The sequence below is a fragment of the Ovis aries genome, chromosome 16 (genome assembly GCF_016772045.2).
Source record: "Ovis aries strain OAR_USU_Benz2616 breed Rambouillet chromosome 16, ARS-UI_Ramb_v3.0, whole genome shotgun sequence".
NCBI lineage: Eukaryota > Metazoa > Chordata > Mammalia > Artiodactyla > Bovidae > Ovis > Ovis aries.
Genome location: NC_056069.1, coordinates 60,761,453 through 60,779,396, shown reverse-complemented (window position 1 = coordinate 60,779,396; position 17,944 = coordinate 60,761,453). Strand labels below are relative to the sequence as shown.

At 40.0% G+C, this 17,944-nt stretch overlaps 1 pseudogene; it reads right to left on the bottom strand.

The window, feature by feature from the left end:
• Positions 1-12,603: 12,603 nt before the first annotated feature.
• Positions 12,604-15,650, bottom strand: LOC101120862 (ribonucleases P/MRP protein subunit POP1-like; annotated as a pseudogene).
• Positions 15,651-17,944: the final 2,294 nt, after the last annotated feature.

The following is a 17,944-nucleotide window of genomic DNA, read 5'->3' as shown; positions in this document are numbered from 1 at the left end:
TCACACATGCTTTTGGATTATTGGCTAATATTTTGTCAAATATTTTTCACAGTGATATGCCAAATAGTTCTGCAGTTTTATTTTCTTTTATTATATTGTTATTATTTTTGTACCAAAGTAAGTCAGGCCTCTTGGGGGAGTAAAATGTATTATTTCTGCCTTTTTTTAAAGAAGTTACTTTACTAAATTTCCTTTACCAGTGGATAGTTCACTTAAGTCATGTAGGCAATTCATAAAAGTAATTAAAATAGCTCCCTTAACCACCCTAATATAAAAGAATTACCCATATCTGTGTGTGTTCTCATATCAGACATATATTTATATATGCTACTTTGCTATGTCTTATTTCTCCCTTTAAAATTCATGAGAACAGAGAGGTGTGTGTGTGTGTGTGTGTGTGTGTGTGTGTGTGATGTTTTCATTACCAAATGTTTCTAGAACAATACCTGGCATGAACTAATTATTTAATAATGTTCATTGAATAGATCAATGGACAGTTAGTTTCTTCTTTTGGCAATATATCCTAAAGAAGTGATCTGAAACATAGCTAAATACTTATGGAAAAACAGTATTCATTGAAATGTTGTTGGCCATATTATTAATTGGCCATTAATAATTTGCTTAATAATAAGCAAATTGATCTTATTAAGAAAATTATTAATATGAATTTTAGTAAAACTTTAGCCTAGACACATATTATACATGTTGAAGTGTTTTAATGATATTATGAAATATGTATGTAATGTTATCTGGTTTTTATCCAAGGTATATTGAAACTGCAAAAGTACATTGGAATGGACATGGAGTTGAAATACATCAAAAATATCTCCAGGGTTATGGAGAAATAGATGATACCTTTTTCCTTTAAACTTTCTGATATAAAATTACCATATTTTCAAATAATTGCTAAGCAAGAAAATATCATTAATTAAAATGGCCTGAGGATAATGGCACCCCACTCCAGTACTCTTGCCTGAAAATCCCATGGAGGGAGGAGCCTGGTGGGCTGCAGTCCATGGGGTCGCTAAGAGTGGGTCACGACTGAGCGAATTCAGTTTCACTTTTCACTTTCACGTATTGGAGAAGGAAATGGCAATCCACTCCAGTGTTCTTGCCTGAAGAATCCCAGGGACGGCAGAGCCTGGTGGGCTGCTATCTATGGGGTCGCACAGAGTGAGACACGACTGAAGCGACTTAGCAGCAGCAGCAGCAGCAGAGGATAAATAATGTTTTGTTTTGATTTTTAGAAAGTGATAAAGTCAAAGTGATAAAATCACAGATATAACCCTCTCAAGGTTTTAATTTTTATGCTCCTTTGGAATTATTTTATGACCATGGACTCTGTTTTTGTGCTTAATTACACACCTCACACAATTGTTCTTTTAGCTATGAGAAAAATTAAATTATAAACTATGGATGGAGCAGCTTAATCCTATCACCCCAGTTATGTCAAAATTTGTTGTAAGAATTAAATAAAGATCTTGGCTTTAGGTCTCCAAGTGTTTTCAGTAGAAATCTAATTCCCAAAATAATTTACTGTAAATACATCTGAAACATATACCAAATGCTGCTCACAGAGTCACAATTAACTTGCATTTTGATAGTTCTGTATCTGAAGCGAAGAAATTAATTTCATCTTCTTTAAAACATCATTTCTTGAATTTATTTCACCATTTAACCATATTTAAATTTATGCCTGCTGCTCAAATGCTACTTGAAAGCACACCGTTTTCTTGCCCAGCCACGTAAAAAAGGCAGCGCACTGGTTTGACACTTGAGCTCTGAAGATACACTGCTTGGGACTGGAGCTTAGCACCACTGGGGCAACTTATAGTACTTCCTTGTGCTGCACTGTTAAAATAGGTGATTAAAAAGTAAACAGTGACTCTAATCACCTATAGTTTTATGACATTTAGAAGTGCAAATTGTGTGTAAAGACCTTAGAGCAATGTCTAACATAGTACTATGTAGACTTTGTCACTTTGTTCATCTTTAACCCAATCTGTTGGTCTAATCAGTCTTTCAGATTTTCCTCTTGCAGTGTTCAGTCGCCAATTCATGTCCAATTCTTTGTGACCCCACGGACTACAGCATGCCAGGCTTCCCTGTCCTCTATGGTTTCCTGGAGTTAGCTCAAATTTGTGTTCATTGAGTCAGTGACGCCATCCACCTATCTCATTGTCCTCTGCCCTCTTCTCCTGTTGCCTTCAATCCTTCCCAGCATCAGAATCTTTTCCAGTGAGTTGGCTCTTCACATCAGGTGGCCAAAGTTTCAGAGCTTCTACTTCTACTTCCATGGCATTCTACTCCCATATTGGGGTGACTTCTGCAGTTAGTGTCCTGCTGGCTTGATGTTTCTCTAAATCATATCCTCTGTGTGACACTTGCTTAGGCTAGCTTCTTCACCTTGTCACCACCCAATTCTCATCATCTGTTGTATAGTTAATATTTTTTCATCTCCCCAACACAAATTCATATGTTAAAATCCTAACCCTTGATGTGATCATACTAGGGGGTAGGGAATTTAGTGTTGACTAGGTCATGAGGGTGGCATCCCCATGAATAGGATCAATGCCCCAAAAGAGCCCACAGAGAAATCCCTCAACCATCAGTCCCATGAGAACAGTAAGAAGATGTTCATTTATGAACCAAGAAGAGGGTCCTCATCAGACACAAACTACAAGGGCCTTGATCTTGCACTTCGCAGCCTCCAGAAATGTTAGACATAACCACTTGTTGTTTAAGCTGCCCAGTCTGTAGTAATTTGCTACAGTGACATAACCAGAGCAATATGCCAATACGAGAGGGAAATATAAGTTACTTTTGATTTGATATTTCTTTCTTCCTCACAAGGCAACAGCCCCACATGCCCATTCAATGCATTCTGGAGCAGGTAGATGCCTCCACCAGCCTTCCTGAGCATCCCCATACCACATCGGTATAGAAGGAAGGTTTTCTTTTAACCTCCACTCTGTGATCTCTTGACCATTCCTGAAAGTTTAACGACATGATGGTATGAGAGATGTGAGACAGAAGCTGTCACAGCAGTAAAACAGATACATAAGAATGTACTATAGATACAGCATGTCTGTTAAACACACTTTCATATCACATGGACAATCACTCTTCTCTTCTCCTTTATCCTACCCAGATAAATCTGATATGTATCAGCCCTCTCCACATACGTTAAATAAAATCATGAGACCAATATCTTTGTGAGTTGTTTCAGTTAATCCCTTTAATTGATGGAAAATTGATTTAAAAGTAATAAGTAAACTTGTCTATGGTAAAGGAACTGTCAGTTATCAATGTTCCGAACAAACGATTGCTGTTCTCAGTGAAGATCCCCAAGTTTACATGGATCTATTTACACTTCTAGAGAAATAGTAAACTTCACACGTACTTGATGTGATCAAGAGCACAGATCACACTTCACATGATCTTTATTTTAGTGCTGCTCTCATTAGCTGGTCATTTCCTATAGAGCAAGCATTTTCACCTTAAGACAGGTATTTGCAGTTGGCCCCATAGTTACTGACACATTGCACCTACTCTAAAAATCTCTGGAGGATAGAAGCTAATGCCTATTGTTAAACTAGTAGGAACCCCTTTTCCCCTACCTAATAATTTTTGCATGAATGGATTTTTTTAATACTTTCAGAAGAATTGGCAGTGCATTAAAAAAATAAATACTATTTTGGAGGTCATAATGCTGAACACACAGTAGAAATTTGAAATCAATAATACCCCAATGCTTGTCTGGACGTAAGCATGTAAATATATCCTTTCTGCGTTTAGATGGTCTCTAGAAGTTTAGTACCAGGAACATAAAATATCAAGCACTGAGCCCCCTTTTCTGTGGGCTTTACCTGTTACAGAACAGTTCCCATTGCAAATTACACTGACATACCAGTTCTGTGTGTGATGAGATTTATTTCTTCATGCTTGGCAATTATGAATAACCTTTGAAGGAAAAGGAAAACAGCTATAGCTTGGCAAAGCCTGTGTGCCGTTACAGAAATATCCTCTAAGTTCAAAGAACAAGTAAATATCACTTATGCCTACAGATATAAAACTCTCTGCTGGAAAAAAGTAATCACAAGAGTTTTCTCTTGTTTTCATATCACAGATTGTTTTATATGGTGTTTCTTTAATAGGTGGATTTATGGCCTCCAAATTGCCTGGACTTTTTAGATCCTTGAGAAATCTCTGCTTCAACCATCATTTTCATTTCCTGAAGCACTAGCAGTTAAAACTTTTTTATTAATATAAATGTATTTATTTTAATTGGAGGTTAATTACCTTACAATATTGTATTGGTTTTGCCATACATCAGCATGAATCCGCCAAAGGTATACACGTGTTCCCAAATTTTTAAAATTGATCAAATCATTTTGAAAACGACAAACTATCCTTCTTCTTGTGTGGCAGAAGTCCACAATGATACTCTACATCGCTGTGAATTTGAAAATGCAATTCAGAAAGAGAATACAATGTCAAAAAGACTACTCTAGCCTCTCTGGGGTATTAGGCTGAAGGACATTGATGGGAAATATAGTCCATTGTGATTTTTAAATAAGCTTATTATTTTTAAATTTTAGGATAGGTACACATAACAACAGTTTATTTTTTGAAGCACAATGTAGAGAAGAAAAGACACATTTAAAAGATAAGGTACGGAAAAAAATATCTGATATGTCAGAAACACAAATATTTTTAGAAAATTGACAAGAGTACCAAAATAAAGACTCAGAATAAAATTGCATCCATCAAACATAAAATATATAGAGAAATCCATTCCACAGACTCCAATTTTATTCTTTACTGGCTTATCCTAAGGCTTACTCTGGTACAATACAGTGTATCTTTCTTAGGAGCTCCTGTACCACCCAGAGTTAAGAATACAAAGAGGTGAATCAGAAGCTGTAAAAATGTACTTTACGGTACAAAAGAAGAGAACTTATTTTTTTCAGCTCCAGAGAACATAACTTGCTTAAATCCTGATGGACGACAGATATTTAGGTGACCAGCATTGTCAATTTCAAATCATTAGCCCTGAAGCCAGTTTAGTTATAAACTTTGTGCTTGTTACTATGGTTAGAATAGCACACCCAGTGTAGCATACAGTCTGGCATGATTCAGGAAATAAAGGAGAGAAAAATGATCCATTAGCAAAATTATATTGCCATATATGCAGGAAATTTTGCATAAGTACGATGCATATACCATGATTTCATGTGTTTGCCTAAGCAACTTATTCTATTCTTAATATTTTAAAATTTATTTGGCCACACCAGGTCTTAGGTGCAGCACATGAGATCAGCAATGTTTGTTGAAACATGCAGGGACTTGGGAGTGTCATGTGAACTCATGGATGCAGCATTTGGAATCCAGTTCCTTGACCAAGGATTGAATCCAGGCTCCTTGCATTGGAGCATGCAGTCTTAGCTACTGGATCACCAGGGAAGTCCCCAAGCACTTATTCTTGACTTTCCTGTCTCTTTGGGTTTCTCCTTCAAATATCTTAACTAATATATCACCAGAGCCTGACAATGGAAGCTATAATCTCTGTAACTAATTAAAAAGATAAAGATCATTTACAGTAGGTTGGTCAGAACATTTTAACCTACCTTCATAAAATATAATTCCAAATATATCATTAAAGAATGTGCTAATAGCACATACTGGAAAAAATGAGTTTTGCGCATCTTTGTGTTTACATATGTATGCACATACATTTGTGTGTGTGTGTGTGATTTGTGTGTGTGTGAGAGAGAGAAAGACAGAGATGTGTGTTAATATCTCTATGTATTAATGGTTTATAGCATACTATGTTATATTCAGGTAATTGCAACAGAAAAATGAATCGCTAAAGAAGTATATAATATTACCAGCATAATATTTTATAAAATAACAGTTTCTTTAAACATTTTCTTTAATTACTTCCATAAATATTATTCACGTTCACATATTTATACATGTATTATAAACACATAAATAAGGTAATACTGAATACAAGAAAAATGAAGATCTATCAGACCATTATTCACCACTTATTTCCTTGAATATGCACTCTCATACTAATGTCATACTAATGTTAGGATAGAGAAGACAGGTTATGCAGCCAGACAATTGAGCTTAAATGTGAGCTTTGCCACATACTAGCAATGTGAGCAGATTCATCAGATCCCTCTGTGCCACAGTTTCCTCATGTGCAGAATGGGATCACTACCAGTGTACTTTATCAAGCTGCTGTGAGAAACAAGTCGATAATTAAAAGTGCTTAAAATATTGGTTCTGTTGGCTGTAATAACCACCACACTAATAATAACTATATAATGTATTTATTTCCGACGTGATTATTATTATTATTGACTCTAAGAGTTTTTACACAGATTGATTTTTAGTCATATTAAGTATATGATCAATGTGGAAGAAGTAACACTATTGAAAGTTTTCTAATACTCAATACATATTGAATTGTATAATAGTTTGTTTGTTTTTACTATAATGCCATATGAATTCATAAACTCATTTGCCATTTGCTTCTCTCGCTAAAAGTTTTAACATGAAATTATGTCCAATTCACCAAACTTGGCAGTAAACATGCAACTTTTGTTTACCTGGTTCCTTTTTGTGGGGCTTTCTGCTTGAAAAAGATGATCTCCTCTGATCTATCTGATCACTTCCAGATCTACATATCCAAGTAAGAATGTGATTGAAGTAGATATAAAGACAGAGATAGATAGATAGATAGAAGAGAGGGAGAATGATAGACGAATAAATGACTCGGAAGCACTTTAAAAATAATGCGTTCAAAATTCAATTTCTCCCCTTTTTCCACCCTTGCTGTACTTCTCCAGCCATCCCTCATGGGTTAATGGCTCTACACTTCTGCTCAGACGTGGATCTCAGCCAGTATTTTTGACCTCTCTTCTATCTCTTGGTCCAGGTTCTTTACTGGGACCTCTTGATTTCATCACCTAAAGAATTTTCAATCTCCCCCTTCCCTCGACTCCTCTAATTCTTCTGTGAATTAAGGGATGGTCAAATCTGAGCTGGTCTACTAAAGAGACTTTCTGACTATTCTCTCTACAATCCCCACATCAACAGAAAGAGGGAAAAAATCACAATGTGAGAGTTGTGAGTTGTTTTATTTGGGGCAAAATGAGAACTGTAGTTTTATTTGGGGGCAAAATGAGAACTGTAGCCTGGGAGACAGCATCCCAGAGAGGTCTGAGAAACTATTTCAAACTGCTCCAAAGAGATAGGGGAAAAGGTCAGTATACATGTGATTTTGGTGAAGTGGGGGTACATTCAGCCAGGTACACATGCTTGCAGAAGTTTTCTGCTGGTCTTGTGAAGGTTACTGCTAGTTATGAAGAGCATATGTCAACATTAATGTTTTTAGTGCTTTTCTAGATATGAGGAGATGCCAGAATTGGGGTCATAAAATCTCTTGAACATCTGTGTCCCTATTTCTCCTGGCAAATACTCTTAATGTTTCTCATCACAAGAAAAATAAAAGAAGTCTTGTAACTATGCATGGTGACAAATGTTAACTAGACTTTCTGTGTTGAACATATTGCAGTGTACACAAATATCAAATTATTATGTTTTATACCTGAAAGCAATATAAATTTTATGTAATTTGTACCTCGAAATAAAAAAGGAAAATATCACACAAAAATGTCTTAGAAGAAAGATATTATTGTTATAACATTTTAAAACTGAGGAGACTGAGAATTGGGAACCTTTAATAACAGTCCTAGGTTATATAGTTAGAAGTGGACTTCCCAGATGTCTCAATGATAAAGAATATACTTGCCAATTCAGGAGACTTGGGTTCAATCCCTGGCTCAGGAAGATCCCTTGGAAAAGGAAATGGCAATCTACTCCAATATTCTTGTTGGGAAATTCCGTGGATGAGGGAGCCTGGTAGGCTACAGTCCATGGGGTCACAAAGAGTTGGACACAACTGAGCAACTTCACTTTGCTTCTTTGTCTAGTTCCTTTTGGAGAAGGAAATAGCAACCCACTCCAGTGTTCTTGTCTGGAGAATCCCATGGACGGAGGGGCCTGGTGGGCCACAGTCTATGGGATTGCAAAGAGTAGGACACAACTAAGCAACTAACACACACACACACACACACACACACACACACACACACAGTGCAAAAGATTAGGAAGACATAAGGCCAGACGCTGCAACAAAATTGTGACACCAGACACAGCCACGAACAGATTTGGATAAAAAGATTGGCCTTGAAATCAGAATAAAGGGACACAAGTGGCAATAGATAAGTGAGAAATAGGGCAGCTCTGTAGGCTCACAGGAGTGATGGCAAATTCTGACTCTTCCCTTAAATCCTGGCAAGTGCGGGCTTGTTATTTAAACTTGTGCATGAATGATTTATTCATTTGCTAAGTAGCTATGGCACTATCTACCTTCAAGGTGTTTGGGGAATTAATATTATTTGTAAAGCACTTGGCACAGTTTCTGATATGTGAGAGATGACGTGATTTTGCCTTTAGCTTGGTTGCTACTTGTGTTAGTACAACAAATTCTGCTGTTATACACAATGCAAAATATATACTGAAGATGAATTCCTAGTTTGGATGGCTGAATTGGTACCAGAAAAATGAGAAAGACAAGGCTGAAACAGTTCTTGAAGATTTTAAACCAAGGTTATTGCATATCAAGCAAATGATTTTAAGAATGAAGAAACCCAAAAATGAACTGAGGGTATTATTTCTACATGGTAAAACATGATGTAGCTTTTAAAATACCATTTCAGCTTTATAGTTACTGGGATGTTTTATTGACATGCAAAGGAGAAAATGTGTTTCTGGTATTTTTTGTTTATTTTATTATTAGTTCTAAGAATTCTTTGGTTAACTAGTAGCTTCTGAATAATCAGTGTTGAAGAATTAATAAGTACTAGGAAGTAAGTGTTTCCCTGGTGGCTCAGACAGTAAAGAATCCGCCTGCAATATGGGAGACCTGAGTTTGATCCCTGGATTTGAAATATCCCTGGAGGAGGTTATGGCAACCCACTCCAGTATTCTTGCCTGGAAAATCCCCGTGGACAGAGGAACCTAGTTGGCTACAACCCGTAAGTTCGTAAAGAGTCGGACACGACTGAGTGATAAAGCACACAGGAAGTGAATAATCAATGTGATTAGGAACATGAAATCATGTTACGATATAAAATATACTACTACATTAAAGAATATACCTTCAGTGCAGAAGACTCAGATTTGATCCCTAGGTAGAGAAAATCCCCTGAGAAGGAAATGGCAACCCACTTCAGTATTCTTGCCTGGAAAATCCCATGGACAGAGGAGCCTGGCAAGCTATAGTGCATAGGTTGCAAAGAGTCTGACATGACTTAGTGACTGAACAAGAACTACTACTACTAATATTGCTGTTGAAATTACATTTTAATATTATTGAAATCATATAAGCAAATGTTGAAGACACTAGGAACTTTAGCTTTGAGCATATAAGTCTAGAACAGAGTTTTTCAAGTTTAGCACTATTAACATTTCGGGTTGGATATTTCCTCATTGGAAAGGGGTGGTCAGTATCAGTTCAGTCACTCAGTTGTGTCTGACTTTTTGCGACCCCATGAACCGCAGCATGCCAGGAATCCCTGTCCATCATCAACTACTGGAGTCCACCCAAAGCCATGGCCATTGAGTCAGTGATGCCATCCAACCATCTCATCCTCTGTCATCCCCTTCGCCTTTTGCCCTCAATCTTTCCCAGCATCAGGGTCTTTTCAAATGAGTCAGCGCTTCACATCAGGTAGCCAAAGTATTGGAGCTTCAACATCACCTTCTAATGAACACCCAGGACTGATCTCCTTTAGGATGGACTGGTTGAATCTTCTTGCAGTCCAAGGGACTCTCAAGAGTCTACCCCAACACCACAGTTCAAAAGCATCAATTCTTTGGCACTCAGGTTTCTTCACAGTCCAACTCTCACATCCATACATGACCACAGGAAAAACTATAGCCTTGACTAGATGGACCTTTGTTGACAAAGTCATGTTTCTGCTTTCCAACATGCTGTCTAGGTTGGTCATAGCTTTCCTTCCAAGGAGCAAGCGTCTTTTGATTTCATGGCTGCAATCACCATCTATAGTGATTTGGGAGCCCAGAAAAATAAAGTCAGCCACTGTTTCCACTGTTTCCCCATCTATTTGCCATGAAGTGAATAGCTGTTATATGCATGTTATGATGCTTAAGATTCTACCTGCCCTTTGCCTACTAAATGCTGCAGCCAACACTTTCTCACTTACAAAATGCTATAGACTTTAGTAATTGCTCCCACTTTAGAATCAGTAATGTAGCCAAAATTTTAACGCCTTTTTTGATAAAATATCTTTTTTCCCCTTGCCAAGAAATCATGTGTGCTAGAAGTAGATATTTTTTCTTCTGAAAACTATTCCTCGCCTTCTCTGTTAAATCTCTATCACCTACTCTAGCAAGGGATTTCTGAGTTGAGATGTTTATCATACCATGTCTTCTTCACATACAGTTGGTCCAAGAATCAACACTTGACACAAGATGAACCAGTAATAATTCTTTATCCTTCTGGGTCCTATTGACTTTTCCAAGTGTTAGCACTTAATCTTAGTTGGACTGGTAAGAAATCCTTAGACAACAGTTTTAAGCTAGACATAAAAAATGGGAAAAATGTTCATTTTCTTAAGTGGTAAGAGTACTATGATGCCCCTTGCCATAAACTCTTATTCTTATTAAGCTCTTATTTTCTTTATCTCATTGTAATTAAACATTTCTATTACTGTGTTGTAAAATACCCTTTCTAAATTATCAGTGCAGGTATATGTTAGAACACTAAAATCTCATTCTATGAATAGGGTATTTAATTGTGAATCATCACTGTAGAAAGGGAAATTTGACTGCTTCTGTAACTGGGAAGATAATGTAATATGTAATGTAATATAATTATAGAAATAGGGGCATCTGGACATGCCAACCAATGGCAGCCAGGAATTCTCACCGACATCTTGTGTCTGGTACTGTGTTGTGGAGCCAACAAGATTAATAACAGATACAGCTACTGCAATTCTGTAGTAGACCTAGAGAAAAGTTCATCCAGATAATTATAATTTCAGTATTACAAGGAATGCCACTTTTCTTAAACAAGTGATTTCTGATGCTCAATGACTTTCAAAGTAAAATGGTATACTGGATAAAGTTAAATAGATAAGGAAGACTTTATTCAAGACCATTGCAATAGGAGAGAAAGACTAAACTTATCTTTGTTGAAACTGAAGGCAGAAGGGTTTCTAAGCACTGGAGTGAGCTACTAGAAATGTACTGGAGGATTTTGAAGGAATGGATGAGCAGTTAATATATCCAGGAGTCAAGTCACTATTGGGTTTGTAAACGGTTTTCTCTGCTATTATTATGTCACCTGTGTTGGCCATTAAAGTGAAGTTGTGACCCTCTCACAGACTGGAAAATGGGAATGTTCACTTCCTGGATGGTTACATTTCAAAAAGATGGCAACCAGGTCTTTGAGAAAAAGATAACTAGCTTATAAAACTGTCAAGAAGCTTTTACAAGATTTAAATCTCTTAAAGGGCACAGAGGTGGCTCAGTTGGAAAGAATCCACCTGCCAAAGCAGGACATGTGGGTTCAATCCCTGGGTCAGGAAGATCCTCTGGACAGAGAAATGGCAACCAATTCCAGTATTCTTGCCTGGAAAATCCCATGGACAGAGGAGCCTGGTGGACCATAATACATAGAATCACAAAGAACTGGACAAGACTGAGTGACTGAGCATGCAAATGACAAAGAAAGAATTTGCAATTATAAGTTTTCTAAATACTCTAAAAACAGGAAAGTCAGGAGCCAAAAGTCCATGGGATCACATATTTAGAGTTTTCAAAATACTCTTAAGTAAATACTCTAAAAAAGGAAAGTCAGGAGCCAACTTCTGGAAATCTGCCCAACTTCAGTGATGTCAAAGGAAATATTAACGCTCTCTTTGTTATGACTTTGGGAAAGAAAATAATCCTCAGTTCTTCTTTGTTATGTCCTTTTCTAAATTTTTAAATTATTATTTATCCTAAAATAGCACAATTTTATTTGATATTAAGGATATACAATAAAAATCATGACTATATCAGAAATTAATTTTTAAAAATAAAGATTTATCTCTTTTGTGGATTATGGCTCTATCCTTGATTATCATTCCTAGACAGGACATAAAAAGTCCATACTCAAGATATAATTCTAAGGCTCAACAAGGTCTTATATTTTCAAATGTGTTAACATGAAAGTTTATAAATGGGTTTATTAAAACATATATTTATATAATTAATTTTGAAAACATTTTATAATAAAGAATTATATATGTTGGTATAGTAACTTATTTGCCATAATATCAATTACTTTATTATTTTTTTTTGCATAAATACGTAAATTTCTTTATTCTCGTTTCCAAAGAATTTTGCATGATGTCTTGAAACAGAAGGTGGGGCAGGGGGAGGGGAACAGCTCTCTGGTTGGTTGTGAGATTTGGCAAACACAGTTCTTCTCTGTGCCACGATGCGAACCCACGTTCACATCTCAATCATGATTCTTACAAACTGATACTGCAGGGAGGCAGGTGGCCTCAGCAACACAAGGCCCCTCTCCAGCCCTAGCTGCCTGGACAGCATGTCCAGCAAGCCCGTCAGGCTAACAAACCCCAGGGCTTCCCCACAGCCAATGGCCATGGAAAAATCTCCCCGTGTGACAAAGCCAAAGAGAACTCTGGAGCGGTGAGAAGTCACAACGGGGAGGGGGCCTGACCACAAGCCCGGGGTCAGGGGATGGGGCCGGTCTGCAGGGCCGCCCTCTGCCAGGCCCTCGGACACGGCACGCCCTCCGTTCAGTCTCTTCTCTAGCTTCTTCTCCTTCTGTTCCCGGATCTGGCTCTTGAATGGGTCGCTGTGCTTGGGCTCCTGGGGCCCATGGTACAGCCGATCACAGCCGAGCTGCAGGAGATCCTCCTCGGCCAAGACACAGATCAGGGTGTGTGGGCCAGGGCTGCCCTTCCCCAGCAGGGCCAGCCTGACCGACACCAGGGCCCTGGGGAAGCCATCCAGCACGGCCAGGCAGGCCTCTCCGGTTAGTCCTTGCTGCCCTCTGCCAGCTCGCTGGGTCGCCTGACGGCCCCCAGGCCTGGGCCCGCACCAGGCTGACAGCTGCCTCAGTAATCTTCTACTCCTGAGAATGCAAAGGGGGCTGCTGGCGGCACTCTGGCTGGCCGCCTCCTCAGTTCCCACCCCGGCTGGACAATCTGTGTCCATGACTCCCTCAGGCTCACTGGAGTCACGCAGGGGTGCGCCCTGGTCGTCAGACAGCTGAGCAGTCCTCCCAGGCTCGGGAACACGAGGCACCGCATCTCTGCTCGAGCCACTCTCCCCACCACTTGGAGAGGAAGCTGCAGATGATTCCTCTGGAGCCTGGACTCTTGACTCCTAGTCTTGAGTTAACTGTTCCCAGGGACAGTAAAAAGGTGCCAGGGTGCCAAGCTTAACGTAGTTGGGCTGTTTTGCAGGAGGACGTCTCTTGTACTTCTCAAGAAGATGTTTCGCTTGCTCTTCAGCAGAGAGAACCCCAGCAGGGCAGTCTAGGAAATCGTCTGGGAAATCGTCTGGGACATTAAGGGACCTTTTACACTGAGAATGCACTAAGGTTTCTTTCAACCCTCCGACTCTTGCACCTCAATAGATAAATGGAATCCAGAACGCCATGCCCCAGCCCTTTGGGAGCAGGACATCCCAGCCACTTCCCCAGCCTCATTGGTCATCACCCGTCACTTTTCCTGGTTGTTGAATCAAAAGTATAGGATTCTTGGATTCATGGGGACCTAAAAAATAGTTGCGACCCAGGCACCAGCAATTCACTCCTCTTCCGATTTAACTCCTGATCCGAGATTTTATTCTCTGTGACACTCTTACAGATATCTTGGTTCCAGAGAAAGCAATGTGAACACTCCACAGGCACACCCTCCAGAAGCAGCTGTCTCACTTTCTCATTATCTTGCCATTTTTCTGGGCAAAACTTTGGGCCTCTTTTGAGGCAGATTTATTCGTGGGTCACCAACCATCAGTCCCAGAATAGTACCTGTTGGAATTTCTGCTGGTGATGTTATTCCTCCCAACAATTCAAAAATGGCTTCTTGTCTGTGATGAAGGGAAACACTATTAGGATTCTTGCAGGTTTCAATTCACCAACGGTGAGGTGTCTTCTCTGTGTCCTCTCCCTCAGCGTGGACGGAAGCAGCTTTGAGCGCCTCAGTTAAGATGGAGTGAGAGAGAGGACCGATCAGCCGGAATCTATTCATCTCCATAGTCAAATCACAGATCATGATGCCTGTTGGAGAGAAGCAAGAATATGGTTGAAGTGGATCTCTAGTTCCATCACCGATGACTTTTTTAACTGGTTGAGCGTTTTCCCCATTTTCTTTTTCCATTTTCTTTTCTTGCCGACTTTTTCTTCAGGCAGGTCAACCTGGCTTTTCTCTTGAGACGGTGTCAGAAGGGGATCTGGGATCCAGACAGTTGCCTTGGTAGGCTCCATACACTGGCACACTGCTTTCCTCTCCTCTCAGATATCCTGTTTAAGAGCTGGATGAAGTCAGATCCACAACTGCCTGCTCTCAGAACTGTCACCAGGGGCCCCCTGGGCCTTCCACATAAATGTCACAGGGCCCAGCATTTCTAGGGATACTTATTTGCCCAGTAAAGCATGACACTCCCTTGGCACTTTCCAGACAAACAGTGGACTGCGGCAAAAGTCAATCCTGTGTCTATGGTACACATTGAAGAAATTGCTTTGAGTATTTCTTCCTCTTCGCCCTCCAACTCCAAACAAGAGTAGTAGGATAAATCCTGAAGGAGGCAGCAGCTTGTCATGGCCCAGAAGCAGGCTCTGTGGCTCTTGACTGTCGGCCTCTCCCCCAGGCAGTAGCCCCACCTCTTGACCATGTGAAACCGCTTCGCGTGCCAGATGTGTTTCCAGCCGTTTGTTCTTCTTTTGTCTCGGGTTAAATTCCAGTAAGCGGTTTATGTGACATCACTGAGCTTTATGGCACTTATTTTTTGAGTGTTCTTTTTTCTGATGAACTGCTTTCTCTGCCTCTTTCTGGGAAATCTCCCGTAACCACCGAGGAAGCCGTTTGACATTGTGGCTCATGGCTCTTCCTCTCACGTGCCGAGGCAGAGTCTGGAAAACCAGCGAATTAGAAGATTTCTGGGTCACTGCTTTCAACATGGCACTGATTTCAGCAGCTCGGGCTTGAGCAAGAGTAGAAGCAGTTATATACTTGGGAATCTCCTGAGAAGTGCCCTCGGGACCCGCTTTCCATCCTCCGTTTTTTCTAAAGGTTACCCTGGAGGAAGGCTCCTCCTTTGCATCAGATTCGGCCAGCGGACAGTGCGTCGTTCTGGTCTGCCGATGTCGGGAAGTTCCAGGATGAGACTCTTTTTGAGACTGGAAAGGTTTTCTACCTCCATTATGGTGCTTTAAACCACTGTCAGCCACAAAGCCAGAGGATAAAGTCACATTGGTGGGCTGGTTTCTCATTTTCTTTGCATGTTTTTTCTTTTGCATTAGACATTTCTTCCAGATGCCTGGTGGGAAGAAACCAGGACTCCCCACCTGGAATCCAGATGACAAGGTTCTGCCACAGTCACTGACGCGCCGGGCGCGGAGAGCCTATCAATTACTTTAGTATCTTTTAAAAGCTTGTATTGACCATTTTGGATTTCCTTTATGGCTCAGCAGCAAAGAATCTGCTTGCCAAATCAGGAGATGCAGGTTTGATCCCTGAGTAGGGAAGATACCCTAGGGACAGAAATGGAAACCGACTCCACTATTTTTGCCTGGGAAATCCCATGGACAGAGGAACCTGGCAAGCTACAGTCCATGGGACTCACAAAAGAGTCAGACATGATTTAGCAACCAAACAGCATTTGATTATATTAACAACTCCTGTCACATACTTGGGTCAACCCATAGTTACTAGGTGCTTCACATTCCTAAAACCTTATACAATTAACTTTTATAAGGTAAAGCAGGAAAATGTGGAATTAAACATTCAGTTCAGTTCAGTTCAGTCGCTCAGTCGTGTCTCACTCTTTGTGACCCCTTGAATCGCAGCATGCCAGGCCTCCCTGTCCATCACCAACTCCCGGAGTTCACCCAGCCTTACATCCGTTGAGTCGGTGATGCCATCCAGTCATCTCATCCTCTGTCGTTCCCTTCTCCTCCTGCCCCCAATCCCTCCCAGCATCAGGGTCTTTTACAATGAGTCAACTCTTCGCATGAGGTGGCCAAAGTATTGGAGTTTCAGCTTCAGCATCAGTCCTTCCAATGAACACCCAGGACTGAACTCCTTTAGGATGGACTGGTTGGATGTCCTTGAAGTCCAAGGGACTCTCAAGAGTCTTCTCCAACACCACAGGTCAAAAGCCTCAATCCTTTGGTGCTCAGGTTTCTTCACAGTCCAACTCTCACATCCATACATGACCAGTGGAAAAACCATAGCCTTGACTAGACGGACCTTTGTTTAATATCTCTGCTTTTCAATATACTATCTAAGTTGGTCATAACTTTCCTTTGAAGGAGTAAGTTTCTTTTAATTTCATGTCTGCAATCACCATCTGCAGTGAGTTTCGAGCCTCCCAAAATAAAGTATGACACTGTTTGCACTGTTTCACCATCTATTTCCCATGGAGTGATGGGACCAGATGCCATGATCTTCGTTTTCCGAATGTTGAGCTTTAAGCCAACTTTTTCACTTTCTTCTTTCACTTTCATCAAGAGGCTTTTAGTTCCTCTTCACTTTCTGCCATAAGGGTGGTGTCATCTGCATATCTGAGGTTATTGATATTACTCCTGGCAATCTTGATTCCAACTTCTGCTTCTTCCAGTCCAGCATTTCTCATGATGTACTCTGCATATAAGTTAAGTAAGCAGGGTGACAATATACAGGCTTGACATACTCCGTTTCCTATTTGAAACCAGTCTGTTGTTCCATGTCCAGTTCTAACTGTTGCTTCTTAATTTGTCTATAGGTTTCTCAAGAGGCAGGTCAGGTGGGCTGGTATTCCCATCTCTTTCAGAATTTTCTACAGTTTATTGTGATCCACACAGTCAAAGGCTTTGGCATAGTCAATAAGGTAGAAATAGATGTTTTTTCTGGAACGCTCTTGCTTTTTCCACGATCCAGCAGATGTTGGCAATTTGATCTCTGGTTCCTCTGCCTTTTGTAAAACCATCTTGAACATCTGGAAGTTCACCGTTCACGTATTGCTGAAGCCTGGCTTGGAGAATTTTGAGCATTACTTTACTAGCATGTGAGATGAGTGCAATTGTGCGGTAGTTTGTGCATTCTTTGGCATTGCTTTTCTTTGGGATTGGAATGAGAACTGACCCTTTCCAGTCCTGTGGCCACTGCTGAGTTTTCCAAATTTGCTGGCATATTGAGTGCAGCACTTTCACAGCATCATCTTTTAGGATTTGAAATAGCTCAACTGGAATTCCATCACCTCCACTAGCTTTGTTCATAGTGATGCTTTTAAGGCCCACTTGACTTCACATTCCAGGATGTCTTGCTCTAGGTGAGTGATCACACCATCATGATTATCTGGGTCATGAAGCTCTTTTTTGTGAAGTTCTTCTGTGTATTCTTGCCACCTCTTCTTAATATCTTCAGCTTCTGTTAGGTCCATACCATTTCTGTCCTTGATCTCTGTTCGTTTCCAAGGCAAACCATTCAATATCATGGTAATCCAAGCCTATGCCCTAACCAGTAATGCTGAAGAAGCTGAAGTTGAATGTTTCTATGAAGAACTACAAGACCTTTTAGAACTAACACCCAAAAGAGATGTCATTTTCATTATAGGGGAC